Genomic DNA, 18338 nt, shown 5'->3' with positions numbered 1-18338 from the left:
GGGTAGGGCAGCAAGGAATATGGAGTAGGGAGAGAGGTTGTTGGCTATCCCTACCGAAGAAGAGCAGCAGAAGAGAATTCCTCGTTACGTTGATTGTACCTAACTTAAACCACATCAACTTTTAACATGCCTATATATTTTTTTGAGATTTTATTGAGTATTAGAAATTCTTACTCATTTAGTAAGTAAAAATAACACCATAAGATATGAATAATATGTTTATATGCTATAATTTATGATATATGATATATTTATTGGTTGATTTAGTTATAAAAAATATTTTAAATAAATTTAATATTTATTTAATTAATATAAATATAATAAAATTGGTATGCCATATTAAAAAAATAATATTAGATAACACATTTAAAAAAAGAGAGAGGGTATTGGTGGTTTATTGAATATTGGATGTTGTTACTCATTTATTAAGTAAAAATTGTACAATAAAATATAAATATTATGATTGTAAAATATAATTTATTGATGTATGATATTTATTGGTTGATTTAGTCATTAATAAAAAATTATATGTTAAACACTATTTTAAAATAATATTAGATAACAAATAAATTGAAGATAAAATTAATTTGATTTCATAATGTATTTAGTTAACTAATTTAAATATCATAAAATTCATATATTACCTAGTATTCAAAAAACTATTATGGAATATAAATAATATAATTGTAAAATATAATTAATGAATTATTGATGTATCATATATTGGTTGATTGATTTAGTTAATAAAAATTTGTATGTTAAATAATATTTTGGAGATAGTTTGAATAATAAATAAATTTCAAATCAAATTAATTTGATTTGATAATATATATAATAATTAACTAATTTAAATATAATAAAATTCATGTATTACTTAATATTCAAATTCAAATTCAAATATAAATATAATTAATTAATTATTAATTTAGAATATATTTATTGGTTGATTTAGTTAATAAAAAATTATATGTTAAATAATATTTTAAAGATAATATTTAATGACAGATAAATTTTATTTTACAATATATTTAATTAATTAATTTAAATATGATATAATATTTAATAGTTGATATTGACAATATAATTAATTAATCAATTAATTATTGATGTATGATATATTTGTTAGTTGATTTAGTTTTTAAAAACGTATATGCTAGAATATATTGGAAAATAATATTAATTATTGGTCACTCTAAAAAACAATGAGGGATTCTTGGAGCTCTGAAACCCTAATGACCTTGCAGCCATGAGGTAGGTGGCGCAGAACACCTCGCAAACAAGCGGACAAGCACGGAAAGAAGAGGACAGGCGGCTCAGAAATGGCAGAGGAGACTAGGAGGGGAGAGATCCCCTCCTACAGAGACGCAATAACGTGAGAAGGAACAAGCAACAACAAAGCAGAGGCTGAATAAAGGACACCGGGACCAGTCCTGGGAGCACGCTGGCAAGTAGGAAGTAAAGGAAAATGTCTGCCCTGTGCAGCGAAGAAACCGAGGTTTGTTATTCCAATGAACAAACTTGAAAGATACAAAAGTTACATGAAAGACCATGCAATGATATGCAAGTTCATCGGCGTCTGGCCCTCAGAGAAAGAACTGACAAGATGGATCCAGCAAAAATAGCAGCCACGCGGCCACATCAAACTAAAGCTAAGCGCACGAGGATTCTTTACGGTAATCTTCTCAAACCTGCAAGACAAAGAAAAAGTTTTTGAAAATGGCCCATATTTCCATAAAAATGCAGGTTTATTTATGAGGTATTGGGAGGAATGCTATAATCCGGAAAAGGAGAAATTCCTAGTAGCACATGTATGGGTCAGACTCTTTGGACTACCTATGGATTTCTGGGACCCATAGATACTAGAAGGAATAGGGAATACCATAGGTAGCTTTGTAAAGATAGCGAAATCAACTAAAAGAGGAATATATACCTCGTATTGAAGAATATGTGTTTATATGAACATTGCAAACCCTATACCAGGTGTAGTTGAACTAGAATATCACTAAGAGGTCTGGCAGTAGGCGTTGGACTACGAACACATACCTTTTAGATGCAGAAAATGTCATGAATATGGACACCTTTTCAAGGAATGCCCCTTAAAGGTAGAGGAAGAGGAAATAAAGACTAAGCAACAATGGAAAACCATCGAAGACAACGAGGGGTTTCAAGAAATCAAAACCAAGAAACAACCTACCAAGGAAACCCCTAAGGAAGGTAGAAATGAACAACAAACCAAAGTAAAAGAGACAAATAGGTTCGAAATATTGCAGACAGAAGAAGAAGATGAAAAAACTCGAGGTATGGACTAGCAAGAGGAACGAGATCAAGAAGGTAGAATAAATCAGGATGTCAATAGAAACAAGCAGAAAGCTAAAGGAGAAACAGAGAAAAAGGGGAGAAAATAAAAGGAGGAAAACTAGGAGAATGAAGTAATGGAAATAGACATAAATAAAGGGGATGGTTCAACAACAAAAGAGGAAATTTTGAGAAACCTACTGGATAAGTGGCGAAACTTGGATGAGAGGTTTATCCCAAAAGAGGATAAAAATTATACAAAGAAATATTCCAAAAATACAAAGAAAAACGGGAGCACAGAACTACAGGGGTGGATGAGTAGTTAGGAACACAACATGACAACAGCCAGGAACATCAAAACAAAGGGAAAGGGGGGAAAAACGAGGAAGAAAGAACCTACAGGAAACAATTCAAGTAATGGGAGAAATGTTAGTCAATACAGGAAGAGTAGTGCCACTTTCAGTGGTCTTCCAACAAACAACCCAACCTTCCCAATGATTATTACATCATGGAATATAAGAGGGCTTAATAGCAAGGGTAAGCAAATGTACCTGGCAGAGAGGATCATAAAAGAAAAACCCCAAATTATTCTGCTTCAAGAAACAAAAATAGGGGGGTGAAATGGAGGAAATTCTAAAAAAAATCAAGCCCTCTTATGAAAGCATGACATTGGATTCAAAAGGGAGTGCAAGGTGTATTGCAATCTTATGGAATCCAGCAGAAGTCATGGTTGACTTATGGATAGGAATGAAAAGGATTCTCTCAAGGAGATTCAGAATGATAGGACATAAAGAATGGTTCCTTGTATCAGCAATGTATAGGCCTCACATACTGATAGAGAGAGAGGCCTTCCTAACATAGTTGTATTGACTGGGTAACCTACACACAGAAAAACTGTGGGTGATAGTAGGAGATTTTAATATGATAACAACCATAACAGAAAAGAAAGGCAGACTACAACGGGAGGATGCAGATATGGAGAGATTTAGGGAAACCCAGACAACCCTACAATTGAATGATATAAACACTATCAATGGAAAATACACTTGGAATAATAGAAGAGGAAGCAGTAGGCAGATAGCCTCCAGACTGGACAGGTTCTTAGCAACAAAACACTTTCTTGGGAAAGATATATTCTATGAAGAAACTATCTTACCATGCCAAGGATCAGACCATTGGCCAATTAAACTTGAAATCGCTATGAACAATCAAAACCAGCACAAATCTTTCAGGTTTGAAGCCTTCTAGCTAAGAGACCCAACCCTCATAGAAAAGATGGAAAACTGGTGGTAGAATAGTGAAGAGGAAATACAAGGCAAGAATAAGATGCACATGCTCCAACTAAGACTTAAGGAGTTAAAAAGAAAAATTAAGAATTGGAACAAAGAAGAATTTGGCAACATACATAAAGACCAGGAACATCTCCAAATAGCAATGAAAAGGATACAATAGAAAATAACAGAAGAAGGGAGAACAGAGGAGCTCGCACAGGAAGAAGGAGGGGTGCTAATTAGATTGGAGGAAAGAAGAGAACATGAGGAAATCCTATGGCGATAAAAGTCAAGGGCACAGTGGTTAAAATAGGGGGAAAGGAACACAAAATTCTTCCACAGAGTGATGCAGCAACATAGGCAGCAGATAGAATTTTCTCCCTAAAAAACAAATAAGGTAATAGGGTAACCAAGAAAGAGGAAATGGAAAATCTCCTAATCCAGCATTTCAAGGGCATACTGACAGAGTCACAAAGTAACAGAGAAGAGGAGATAGCAAAGATAAGTCAATACATCCCAAAAAAGGTAAACAAGGAACAAAACCTGGCTCTCCTAAGGGTAATCACTGAGAAAGAGGTAGAGGAAGTAGTAAAGACAATGGCCAAAAATAAAGCTCCTGGCTTGGATGGATTTACAGTAGAGTTCTTTCAAGCAACATGCAGCTTTATGAAAAAAGATATAGTTAGCGCAGTAGAAGAATCAAGATGCAATAAAAGAATGCATTCAGCATGGAATGCAACCTTTCTGGCATTAATACCAAAGGTAGAACAGGCTGAAGAACCTCATAGCTTCAGACCAATAGCTCTTTGTAACGTAACCTATAAAATTTTAGCTACCATAATGGTAAAAAGATTACAACCTCTACTCCCAGAATTGATAGCAAAAGAACAAACAGGGTTTGTGAAAGGGAGACAGATAGTGGATGGGATTGTTGTTGCTCAAGAGGCGATTCATTCCTTAAAGAAGATGGGAAATAAAGGAATGCCGATTAAACTTGACTTAGTAAAAGCCTATGATAAACTCAGCTGGAAATATCTTCAAAGAATCCTACAAGCCTATGGATTTGATGATAGATAGATAGCATGGATAATGTCAATGATATCCATGCCAAGCATGTCAATCATGCTCAATGGAACCCTAACAAACACCTTTAAACCATCCCGCGGCCTAAGACAGGGAGATCCACTTTCACCATTCCTGTTTATTTTAGCAGCGGATGGTTTAGGTAAATTAATCAACGCAAGAGTAAGCAGAGGGGAATTCAAAGGGCTGAGATTATGGGGGTAAGAAATAACCATTACACATCAACAATTCGTGGATGATGTAATGATGTATAGTCAAGCAAATCTCAAGGAAGCAAAAAAACTAGGGGAAATCCTTACAGAATTCACAAAAACTTCAGGAATAGAGGTAAATAAGGAGAAAATAGAGATATTCTTCTTCAACACACCAAGGGTGGGCCAAGCCTTCCTAGCAAGAACAATGGGGTTCAAAATTAGACAGTTTCCAACTAAATACCTAGGAGTCCAACTGAGTGATCAATAGAACAGAATTGTGAATTGGAAAGGATTGCTAGGGAAAATTCAAAAAAGAATGGACAATTGGACGTTCATAATGCTACACACTCCGAGCCGTCTTATACTATTGAAATATGTCCTTCAGGCTATGCTAGTATATTAGATGGCTAGTCAAGCGATACCTAAAACCATATGCCAGAAAATGGTGCAAGTATTCAAAAAAATTATGTGGCAAGGGTCAAACAAAACAAAAAAGTGGGCTTTACTTTCATGGAAATGGTTAAGCAAATCTGTCATAGAGGGGGGCCTAGGACTAAGAGACCCCTACATATTAAACCAAGTCATGGGGGAAAAATTATGGTGGAGATGGGTTCAAGGAGGGGACGACCTATGGAAACTGCTATGGGAAAAGAAATATGAGATAGCAAGGACTGCAGAGGGAAAACTCCGAACACTATCAGAAAGGAAAGGCTCAGCCATTTGGAACCTGGCAAGCCTGAATAGAGCCTTGATAAGAGACCACAGTTTTTGGGAAATTCGAGAGGGGGACAAAGCAAACTTTTGGCAAGAGGCGTGGCAACAGAGAGGAATCCTGAATCAGGAACCTCAGCTCCAAGAAATCCAACAGTACACAACCCAAATAGTGGAAGATGCCGTAAGAAACTATTGGGTAGTGGAACATAATAGTTACTGGAGAAAATGGAAGACGAAGAGTGACTGGCCCGAAGCACCAGAAACTGATCAATGGATAATTTATCAAAAAGAATTGGCAACTAGGAAAATTGCAATTAAAGAAGGATCAGATATAATAAGATGGGGTAAACACATAAAAGGCATGTTTACTATTTCAGAAGGTTACCATATAAAGACAGGAGGAGCTGGAAACTCAGACATAAAAAATGGAAAAGAATATGGCAGTTAAAAACTTGGCCAAATGTGGCGTTTTTTACCTGGACAGTGCTACATGGGTGCACCTTAACTTGGGACCAATTGAGAAGGAAAAGGATGCATGGGCCCTTGCGATGCGCATTGTGCCAAAACCAATAAGAAACCATGGAGCACGTTGCAAACTCCTGCAGTGTAAGTAACAACCAATGGCAAAACCACCACCAACTATTCGAGATTACTGATAGGAACATAGGGAGCATAAAAACAACAATAGAGACATGGAGCAGCAAGCTGTACCGCAACACAATTCTGAACCATGCCTGGAATCTATCAATTGGGTTTCTCCTGTGGAAACTTTGAAAGGCACGAAACAGGGTGATATTCAGCGAAGATAAAAAATACAAAGGGGAAATATGGAACCAAACCATGAAAAACATAAGAGAAACAGTAATTCTAAAAAACTGGAAAGAGGACGACTGGAAGACGGAAGGAACGGAGACCCGCATTATGAACCGACTGCAAATCAAAGTACAAAACCCAAACAGGATTGGAAAGGGACATGATGTAGGTAAGGCAAGAGTCGAAGAACGATATAGGAATCCCCCACAGGGGTTCATTAAGCTAAACTTTGATGGTGCGGCAAAAGGCAACCCAGGGGAGGCTGGCATAGGAGGGATATTCAGAGACAAGGAAGGGAAGATCAAATGGGCTTATGCAATGGATTTCGGCATCGCCACGAACAATGAAGCAAAATACCACGCGCTAAACAGGGGACTAGAGATAGCGATAGGGAAGGGTACCAAAATCTGTAGATAGAAGGCGACTCAATGCTGGTAATAGAAACAATGAAACAAATACAGTAGGGAACAACATCTGAAAAGCTGAGCAAAAGCTAGAGGACGACTTGGGTAATAATAGAATTACGACATCAACTATATAATATTTCATACACCATACCATCCCATGTGAAAAGGAAAGGAAATGCTCCGGCGGACCTCCTCGCAAACTGGGGATGCCGAAATAGAGAGCAATAGTTAGATGTAGGAGGGGAAGAGGTTAATTAGAAAGAGGAAATGAAACAAATGATACAGGCAGTCGAAGATAGGTGACACAACAAGCATCTAGAGAATCCGGTTGATGTTGATGGGAGGGAAAAAGGACAAGGGTAGGTGCAGGCAGGACAAAACAGATCAATCACGTAACAGCAAAGGACGAATGAAAGAACATAGATGAATTGGATGACAGAGGGGGGCAGAGAAAGGACAAACCCGAGGAGAGTGGGGGCAGAAATGGAAAGGTGGGGAAGAAGGGAGGGCAAGACATCAAGACCGAGAGGGGACAACAAGTTGATGCCAAATGGCAGCACGGAGTCACCAAACGGATGGCAAGAGAAACCGGGAGAGGAAAGAAATAAATGAGGAACAAAGGACAAGACAGATGGGTAGCATCCCAAGGCAAGTGGGAAGGAAGACGGGCCAAGGAAGGAAGGAAGAGCGGACAACTGGTGGTAGAATTACAACAGGAGAATGATAAAGGGATAGAGTCAGAGTGAAACCATGCATTTTGTATGTGGACATGAAAGAAAGAAGGTGGCGAGAGAGAACACAGATAGCAAACGAGAGCTGCAATAGATAGAACAGTGCAACAAGGTAGATGGCTATGTAAAATTTCCTCAGTTTGAATTATAGAGTAGGCCTGAAGATAGATAGGGATGATCATCAGAAACTTAGTAGCAAGTATAGAGATAAGGGAGTTCGGGACAGGGAATAATCCTTGGGGGATATGGCTAGGAAGGGTGAGCATAAGAGTAATGTGAGGGAGAGAAAGGACATGGAGGACCCAACCATCCATGACCCCTATAGCCGAATGGATGAGTTGGGAAATTCCAGCCCAGAGACTTAGCCTATTGAGTTGAACCCTATCAGGAGGGAAAAGAAAACAGGACAAAAACGAGGGAGGAAGAGGGCACATCTCATAGGGAGAGGAGAAACTAAAGATAACCAAGATAGTGACACAGGAATTGAGAAAACCAAACCTAGGAAAGGGGCAGGCAGGACAAGTAGAGAAAGGAGTGACAATGTAAGAGAGGCAGAGCACTCGACCCAGGAAAAGAACTCTAGCATACATAGTGCAAGTCAGAATGGTGGGGGTCCTGAAACTAAAAGAATTAGAGAGGCCTCAGCACTGCACCAAAGAGAAAGAAAATGCGGAAGTAGAACCATGACGAGGGGGGTAGAAATACCCCGATCAAATATATACCCTCAATGGCCAAAATTGAAATTTGTGTTTACTATGTGATAGGTCTGACCATCGGTAAGGGTGTAATTGCTACTCAGACAAAGAATTATAAGGATAAGAGAGCCAAGGTGAAGATGAGAAGAAACATGGCACCCAGGCGCAGCAAGAGGACTGTTAAAAAAGAAGAAGGAACGAGCGGCATAGGGAAGAAAAAAGGAAGGAAACCGAACGGAAAGCAGATGAAGAGAATAATTGACGCCCACATGGAAACAAATCCGAAGGAGGTCAGAGACCAAATATGGGGCTGGGAAAGAGATCTGAGAAATAACCTGAGAGGCAGAGACTTCCCTATGGATGATTGGGAAGGAATGTTGTAGGACCTGGGCACGTCAAATGGCCGGCAATCTCTTTTTAACAAGACACTGCAACAATATTGGATAATGAAACACATTGTAGCTCGCGCCATGACCCTGCACCAAGAACTCAAGGAAGGGGAAGTGCTGAACAGGTAGGAAAGAGACAAGGAACCAGACCCAGTACAGGGGGAAATTATGAAAGAGATGGCGACAATTCAGATCCAAACATACAAGAATAATCTAGCTTTGGGCTGGATTGAGCAGACATTGTCTGAGATAAAATGGAAAATATTCCAGGAACGAGAGCTTCTAAGTCCAGGGGTGAAGACACCAAATTCTAGAGGGAAGGTGATGAGTCCAGAAGAAAAGGCGACAGTACAGATAGCTTCCTCTGATGAGGATTAGTTTAATTATCTTTGGTTTTTGAATGTTTTTTTTTGAAATGCAAAAGATAAGAACCTGTGTAATGGCTAGCAAAGACAATATGGTTTTGATATACTTATTTAAATTTTGGAGTGGATACAATGCTGACCGATGGTCACATGGTTTCCTTTGGGAAGGTGACTGATCGGAGGATTTGACTGTAAATTTTTGCAAAAAGTAAATATAGAGAGTACTACCATGTTAAAAAAAAAATATTTAAAAACTAATAAACTTTTTGATTTGAAAACCTATCTAATTAAATAATTTAAATTATTACGTAATATTTAAAAAATAATATTGGATAATACATAAAATATATATAATAAAGATTACTTATAAAATAAAAAATAATTTGATAAAATAGAATATTATTTCTAATATAAATAAAAATGATTTTATTGAAGAATCTTTGGCGAAAATCACATAGAAAAACTTATGTCGACGCGTTTCGAACCATCCAATGTGGTTCATCGTCAGGATGATGAACAACACTGGATGGTTCGAAACGCGTCGACATAAGTTTTTCTATGTGATTTTCGCCAAAGATTCTTCAATAAAATTGATATGGATCACAAAAGTCTCAGTTAAAAATAATTTATTAAATTAATAATTATTATAATGAATATTTATAATCTAATTTATAAAAAATACAAGACATTTATATGTCTAATAAATTTTAATTTAGATAATATATAAAAATTTAAAAAGACATACGAAAAGAAAATAATTTTTGAAAAAAAACAATTTTTGTCTTTGTTCTTAAGACTATAATTTTGTCCTTGTTCTTAAGAATATATGCAGAAGAAAGTATAATATTACACATATTTTTCTTCTAAATTTCAATGTTGGGATTATGGACATATTTATCTTATATGAGGGGTTTACTTATATGGATAATATAGATAATGTACATATATAGATCATCTACATATTTGTTTTCTATATTCTTAATTTTATGCATTGCGTAAATAATCACCTCAATTAATATTATATATTTCTATTAAGAAGTTTCTTAATAAGAGTGAAAGGTGAAGGTTTCAATGTAAGGTTTATATATATATATTGGTATACATTTGAATATTAATTAATGAAGAAATGTGAGGTTTTTATATATATATATTGGTGTACATGGAATATTAATTAATGGAGGGAGGTGAGTCAAAATTATTGATATGTAAAATTAGAGGTTATTTTTAAGTTTCCCACATAGACTAATTTTATAAAATCTTTAAATTTAATGGGAGTGTCTTATGGGATTTTACTGGGGGAGAAATACCATACCACATATGTTCATATTGGGGGATATACATTGAGGTAAAAATGACAATATATTGGGGGATATATAGGGGGCAAAGGGATTTTATATTGGAAGTTGTAGAATGATGCTATAAACCTTTCTATGTATTGGGACACTCCACGAGGGCTTCACTCAATGAACCTCTCACATATCACATGCGTTCGTGGCATAATAAACAATATCCTTAATTTGACTATATACTGGCAAAATAACTCTAAAAATCATATTATTTAAGCCCCTACCAATACGAACCCAATACACCTTTCCAATTTAAACCCCTACTTTCACTAGATATTATGGGTATCCATTTTTTCATGAACATTTTTTATACCTCTTTATATTTTTTTCATTAATTTTGAGCTCCATTTTTTATAATTGGCAATATAAAAACCCTTTACCCCCTATATACCCCTGAATATATTATGTCATTTTTCCTCAATATATATCCCCCAATATGAATGCACCCTTTACCCCTATATATCCCCCTCAATATATTATGTCATTTTTTCCTCAGTAAATATCCCCAATATGAATGCACATGGTATGGTATTTCTCCCCTAGTGAAGCCCCCATGACTATAATAAAATAATGATCAAGCCTTGGTCTAAACAATACCTAACTTGTAGAATTTATTTGAAGTATAGATTGATTCTAATAGACTTGTTATGTGGGAAATATTAGTGTACTGTTATGGAAGAGTCTAATATCATTCATAGCTATTCCATGGAGTAGTATTGAATTACTTGACATATGACAAGGAACTATATGCCTTGCTTCAAATAGTGAGGAAATGCAAGAATTATCTATTAAGTAAGGAAACCATCATCCATACTAATCACCAACTTTTATAATACTTATAGGCCACACAAAAACTTGGAAAAGGCACATTTGGGGGCCTTAAACAATAATTTTTTCTCTTGAACTATTGATGATTTCCATAATCTTATTCCAAAATTAACTAAAAATGTTCTTCTTATTGAGAAAATTTCAACTAACTATTATGTGCTAAAGTGTAGTTTATATATGAAAGTTATGAGACCAGAATAAACTAATGATCTAGTTATTCCTTATTGGTTGTTGATGATATTAATACATCATAATTACAATAAGGGGAGTTAGTAACCACAAGTTCACAAACCTATAAAAAAATTATGTAAATTATAATAGAAATTAAAAACCCAAAAAAATCCTAATTATAGATATTAATATATATATATATATATATATATATATATATATATACTTTTTAACTCTCTATTGATTATTCTTTAATATAATTAAGAGTATGGAAAAGATTATATGATTAAACGTATGAAAAAGATATTAACAAATAATTAGAGAAATAAAAATATTGCAGAGAACTATGGAAAATGATAATCTCTCATCACTTCACAGTAAGGTTATACCACATTTTAATCAATATAATAATCTTCTTATATATAGTATTCACAGTATGAGAAGATAGTGGGAATAACTTTTCATTGTGGATTGTACTATATGGATTTATATGGTAAATAGTTGAATTCATTGTTTGTTTTTGTTATTGTAGTATATTTTATATGTCACAACAAGATTTTAATTGTATGTTTTATTATTTTTAATTATTAAAAATAAAAAATGTAATTAGTGTAATATTTTAATTTTGATTTTTATAATATACATGAATACATTTAATAAAATTTAATTAAAATATAAATAAAAGTAATTTTAGATTTAAAGTACCATTAATATTAGGTAATCATTATGAAGATATATTTTGATTTGGTGTATTGGTACATTTATTTATATTCATAATCATTGAAGTACTATGAGTTCATTATAGTAAACTTAAAGGGATAAGAGAAATAAATAATAATATTTATTTTTGTCAGTTATTTTTTTTGACAAACTTTTGTTTATGTTAGTAAATTTTGACAAACTTTTGGAATTAGTTTTATAGGGAATGATACATGGGATCCTATAGAAAGCACATGATGAAAATGTAAGATTATTTTCTTGAATTTCATCATACAAATGATTTTTCATCCAATATACGTCATCTATTTTAGAATAGGGCTTCTAGAATTTCCATACTTTAAAAATCATCTATTTTGGAATAGGGCTTCTAAAATTTCCATTCTTTAAAAAATAAAAATGTATAGATGGTATAGATTTAATATTTTGAGAATATTGTTCGTCATATACAATATTTATCATATGAAATCAAGGGTTTCCAAATCATTTTTTTGTATCAAAACTTATGTGGGGTGTCTGCCACCTCTAAACCATTTTTCCATTTCAAAACTTCTCTAGTGTAATTGGCACACTTCACTCTGTCCCAATATAAAAAATAATTAGCATTACATAAATCAAATAGAATAGAAGTATTTTGATGACTATCGACATTTTTCAACCATTTGATTTATATGGTTATGTTAGTTTAAGCCATATTGACATTTTGTAGAATTTTTCTTTGAAATTGATCTATAATTATTTTGAATAGATAAAACTACAAATTTCAATCATTAACAATGCAAAATCAATTTGCAAAAAAAGTATTTTTTTGAATGGTTAAATTTATTTTTAAATTAAAACAATAATTTCAACCATCTAAAATTTCCTCTCCATGTAAAGCTTATGCCTAATTTCAATGATAGAAAATACAAACATTTCAAATTCATAGAACATTTGACCTTCTTTATATTTTAGTGGTTACCGTTCACTTTCTCATTTTATTGTACCGTGTTGTTTTAATACGATTCCTTTTAAATTTGTTGCGATAACTATGCGATAACCATGTTTAGAATTCAATTCTAAAATTTAGAGAAATGATCAACCATGGTAAAATTAATTTATTTTTTAGTAATTTTTTTTTAATATTAAGTAACATTAATATTAAAGAATATTATTTAGCTTTAAGGGTTAGTTCAATTAGTTGAGTTTCCATTGCTAAATCATCTCACTAATGAGAGGTCACAATGTCAATTCTCCTTGATGCTCTTGGGGTTAGGATTTGCTACTAAGTCACCAGGATGTGATCCCATTTGGTGAATCTGCCTGGATATTTCCTTGAAAAAAAAAAGAAGAAAGAAAGAAAGAAAGAAAAGAAAAAAACAAACATAAACAATTATTTGAATTTTTCAAGTTACTCAATGTGAGGAAATTCAAAACCAATTTGTAGAAATTCTCCCATGATATCATAGTCGTTGCATGAGCATATCCTCTATATCAAAGTGCATATAATTAGATGAAAAACCATTTGGTTGCAAAAAATTATTAATTAATTAGTTAACAATTTATTTTTATTTATATATAATATATATATAATCAAAATGAAAATTTTTGAAGAATCGATAACCCACACTGGTGGGAATACAGATTGTTCACCAAACTACTCAAGCAAAGATCGTTTGAGTAAAAAGAATTAATTGTTAACTCAAAAAAAAATAATGTTTGTTTATTGATTGACAACTATGTATGATATTCATTTTTGTTTATAACTCCTTTGTTTAATGAGTAAACAAATATTTTAATGGTGCATATATATATGGTGGTAATTTACTTGAAAAATGGCTTTTTATTAATTGTATTACTATATTTAATAATGTAATTTCAAAATTACTATCAAATTAAATATCCAATTTAATATGTATAAGATCTTTATATTTAACCTCAATGGGGGTGGACAATCGAGGTGAAAGAGATCTGGGGGTGGGGGGGAGAGAGATCAGGGCGATGTTACCTGCCACCCCATCAACTCCCATGGCGATCAAGGTGGGGTGGCGTGTACATCCCTCCCATGCATGATGTGTGTGGAGTAAACACCATTTAATGACACCTTGTGACAAATGTTATTTCATTTATCCTTTGAAGGGTATGCAGAGGAGAGTAGAGAGTGGTCTTAGCTGGTTTCATGGTTGTTGGCCAAGGTCCCTTGTAACTCAGTTGGCAATTTTTCATTTGCGATGTTGGTCGAATGAGTTGGGGTCTTCTGTGGGATTCTCAGGTTGGGTTGGAACTGGGTGGCACTACTGTATAATCCTTTATCATTGTAACAAGTGTGGTTGGGTTCTGCAAACTCTTGGCTCCATTTGGTGGGAGAAGATAACTAATTTGATAGAGACGATGGTTTATAAGAAATTGAATCAGGGTTTCATCACCCTTAGTAAAAATGAGAAGTATAGGCATATGATAGGGTTTAAGGTCTCACAACGTCTCGTATTAGGCTCTCAGATAATCTCAATTGCTTGGCTTATTCAATTTAGATCTAATGTTCATTTATTTTATAATGATTTCACTATATTTTAGAACTGTCATGGTTATTACTTTAGGGCTTGCCTTGTCAGTATATTCATTGGAATTTTGTACTATTAGGCTTTAGTTCTTGTCTTGTTTTGGTTTTCTATTGACACACCTTCCTTGACCTTAGTTCCTCTGGGGTTATGGATTTTAGTAGGGGATGGGGCTCCACCATATCTCATACATTATCTTTTCAGCCTCTTGGTGGTGTACTCCATATCTTAATTAACAAAGTAGTTAAGAAGAACAATTATAATAGAGGGAAGACACTCTTGTGCACATCTATTAGAGATTGAGTGGAGAGATTGTCTGAGTCCGTATCACGAATGCCTCCCTAACAAGTGTCGAGACAGGTCAACATGACTCACAATGCCTAGGCAACAAGATCATAGCCGCTGGGTGAGGGGAACATGGGAAATCTAGTCACAGCTAGCCTAACCATTCACGGGTTGAGATTTAGACCCAGGAGTTCGTTGTGGAATTTTAGACCGCAACCTCTCCTGGTACTCAATTTGATATTCGAAGATTGGAGAGGATTTTGCACCAAGAGAGACAATATTTTTCATACTCCAAGCCTATTGGAGAAGTCTCTCATTGTCTCTCGAACCTAGGCAATACTAGGGGGTGGAGATCATAGTACATCCATTTGGTCACTTTACATTGGCAATTAAAAATGATGTTGGGGAAAGTTCTTAAGGAGAAAAATGATGATTGCAACGTGATTATTTCATTCCTCAATGATTTGCAGAGGAACCAATGGAGGATGTAGGAAAATATGGCTTGATTGGAGGCATGCCCGACTTGTCTAGATGCCCATTTGGAACATAAGGGGAGGAACATTTAGTGTGAATTTCCAAAGCCTCCTCCCATAGGTTCTAGTTCTACAAACCCTGCGTCAGTCACTTCTTCAGATTCCTGATGCTTAGACGTTGTGTGGAGATTTTGGTGGTTTTTTAGTTTTTGGGTACTATCGTTTTTTGACTTTATCTGTTTTTTTTTGCTAACATAAAAATTTTGGTGAATCAACTACCAGCCAATAAGTCCAATAGGGGTGAGGCTGATAGAATTTTGAAAAACTGTAGATAACAACGTAACTTCTTAGACATAACGAAAAATCTTTGACTTAAAAAAAATCTATATTTAAGAAATAAGATAATATTTTCATGTTGTTAAAATAATTATATATATATATATATATATATATATATATATATATATATATTCTAAATGTTTTATAGATTTTTCAAAAATAATAAAAATAATTGTTTTGATGCTTATCATAAAGTGATATCAATAGACAATTTAATTAATTTAATTTATATGGTTGCCATATAACCAAAAATTATATAATAAAATTCCAAAATAAAATACCAAAACATCTATTTGTTAGTTAAACAACTTGCGACCTATGTGAGATTGTTTCTCCTATGTCAAAATACCTATTTCTTTATATGTCTCCTACATTAAAATATCTCCGAACTCTTCGAGAACTATGGGAGTAATGAGCTGATTAATGGTCGCCCCCATTGTCCTCTAGGAGGCATTTGCGAAAAGAATATCCACGAGGTCTAGCTTGAGGCAACCGGATTCGCGCCAAAGCTTATGCTGCCTCAGGCGATCATACAGGAGAAATAAGAGATAATGTTGAGTGAAACATGGGCAACACCCATCGAAGCAATTGCTATGGTGCGGCTCATAAGATATATAAAAGTAAGTGAGCAAATAGGAGTAGGTAGATGGCCTGATGTTATCTTCAATGAATTCATGAGTGAAAGAAAGAAAACATGGAGGAAACAAAAATACACATGGATGCAAAAATGGGATATCTACCGCAATGGCTGTCTCATAAATAGAAAGGAGCTAAAGAATTTTGTTATGGAGAAGTTTCGTAAACGGGTATGGGGAAAAGAGTTGGGTAGAAATAAGAAGTACTACATTAAGGAATTCAAACCTACATGTGATCTACAATAAAAAGAATTCATTGGAGCTATAATTCCATGGAGGGAAAAGGTTCTTATTGGTTCATTAAGAACCAACTCAAATCAACTTCAGTGTGAAACATGATAGTGGAAAAGGCCTACAGAAGCTTGGGAAGAATAAGTGTGTACATTTTGCATGTTTGGGGCAGTGGAATCGGAAAAAAAAAAAATCATTTTGGAATGTGATGCATTCAAAGACATCAGAGAAATTTATGGGAATATGTTAGCATCGGTTTCTTAGCTTTATCTACTTAGCGATTGGATTGTTGGAAGATTGGTCCCGCTCATCATCAATTTGAATAAGAAAAGGATTGAGTTGCAAAAGGCAAAAATTAGAGAAATAATGTCCCCATAGACTGTTTTTAGTCTTGTGGATGTTAAAATATCATTTCATTTCATTACAGACGTCCTAGAGGTTTGAGGGTGTCCCTAGTCAGGTAGAAGCGTGTTTGAGAATAAGAAAGAGTCAAGTGTGCACGATATTCTTGACTGATTACTTTGTGTTGTTCTGAAAGCCAAGAGAGTGGATCTTAGTGCTGGCGGCTAGAGTTGGAATTCCAAAATAGACCCATTGGTTAAATTTTGATGGTTTTCACACCTCTAGGGTCCATTTTCACAGTTTCAAGAAAAGATATTTGACAATTTAACTATTTTTTAAACTGTATTTGATGATCCATTCACCCCATGACAAAAAATTTGGTCGTCAAATTCCATCTTGCTAGCGAACTTCCTCTGCTATTGTAGGCTTGTCGTCGATGTTGAATATCCCATCATCTAGAGGTCGCAGACCATGTCGCACAAGTTCATACATTAATAATAGGTGGGGGGTTTCCTAAATTAATATTTGGTATCATTCTAGGTCTATGTTTTCAAGTAGGGAAGCAAGGAATATGGAGTAGGGAGGGTAGGTTGTTGGTGCTACCTACCGAAGAAGAGTAGTAGAAGAGCATTCTTTGTTACTTTTAAGGGGGGCCTAGATTGTTGCGTCCCATCATTGCTCTAAACTCTTGTCCTAATATGTTCACTTGCACCTCTTACAATCATGCCACATTCATTATGCCAACATGTCACTAAACCATTAATGTTATCCATTAGTTGTAAACCTAGTGGTAGTGAAATGCGAGGGCTTGGTCCTAGGTCCCATTACAGGCTTAATAATATTACAAAATTTCAAAGTTTCCATACCATATGATGTATCTCATGTCAAATAATATAATATAATTAAAATCTTGACAATAAAATTTGATTTCATGGGAAGAAGAGAATTGCTATAAACCAATGAAAGGGAATTAGGGGCTTAGGTATGACAATTTAAATATTTAACTTAGTTTTGCTGATCTTTTCCCTGATTTTATGGAAATGTGACCATGTCTGAGACATGGTTGACAAATCTCATATGGAAAGCATGGCTTCACATTTGAGTCATCCCTCCACATTGGATTATTATTTTTTATTTTTTTTTCCTGAGAATTGTTGGTAATGGTTTCTTTAATTTCATTTTTGTTAGGGAATGTTATAGTACACAATTTTGAAGTTTTCTATGTAAGTTTTTTAGATATATAGTTAGTTTTTTGGATTTTAATGTTAGAATTATATTTTTACTATGAGAAATTGTATATATAAGTATTGGAATATATGAAGTATTAACAATTTGTAATAGGCATATAAGATATTTTAGAAATATTAATTACCCACAAATATATGCATGTTAAAGATTGTTATTAATAGAATAGAGGTTATCCTTAAGTTGCTGGCCTATACTAATATTGGAGAAGTTTTAAAGTTTTGGCGTATAG

Source organism: Pinus tabuliformis, chromosome 9 (assembly GCF_031772625.1).
Source record: "Pinus tabuliformis cultivar Carrire ecotype Pingquan chromosome 9, CPIR1, whole genome shotgun sequence".
Taxonomy (NCBI): Eukaryota; Viridiplantae; Streptophyta; class Pinopsida; order Pinales; family Pinaceae; genus Pinus; species Pinus tabuliformis.
This window is presented reverse-complemented; position numbering follows the sequence as displayed.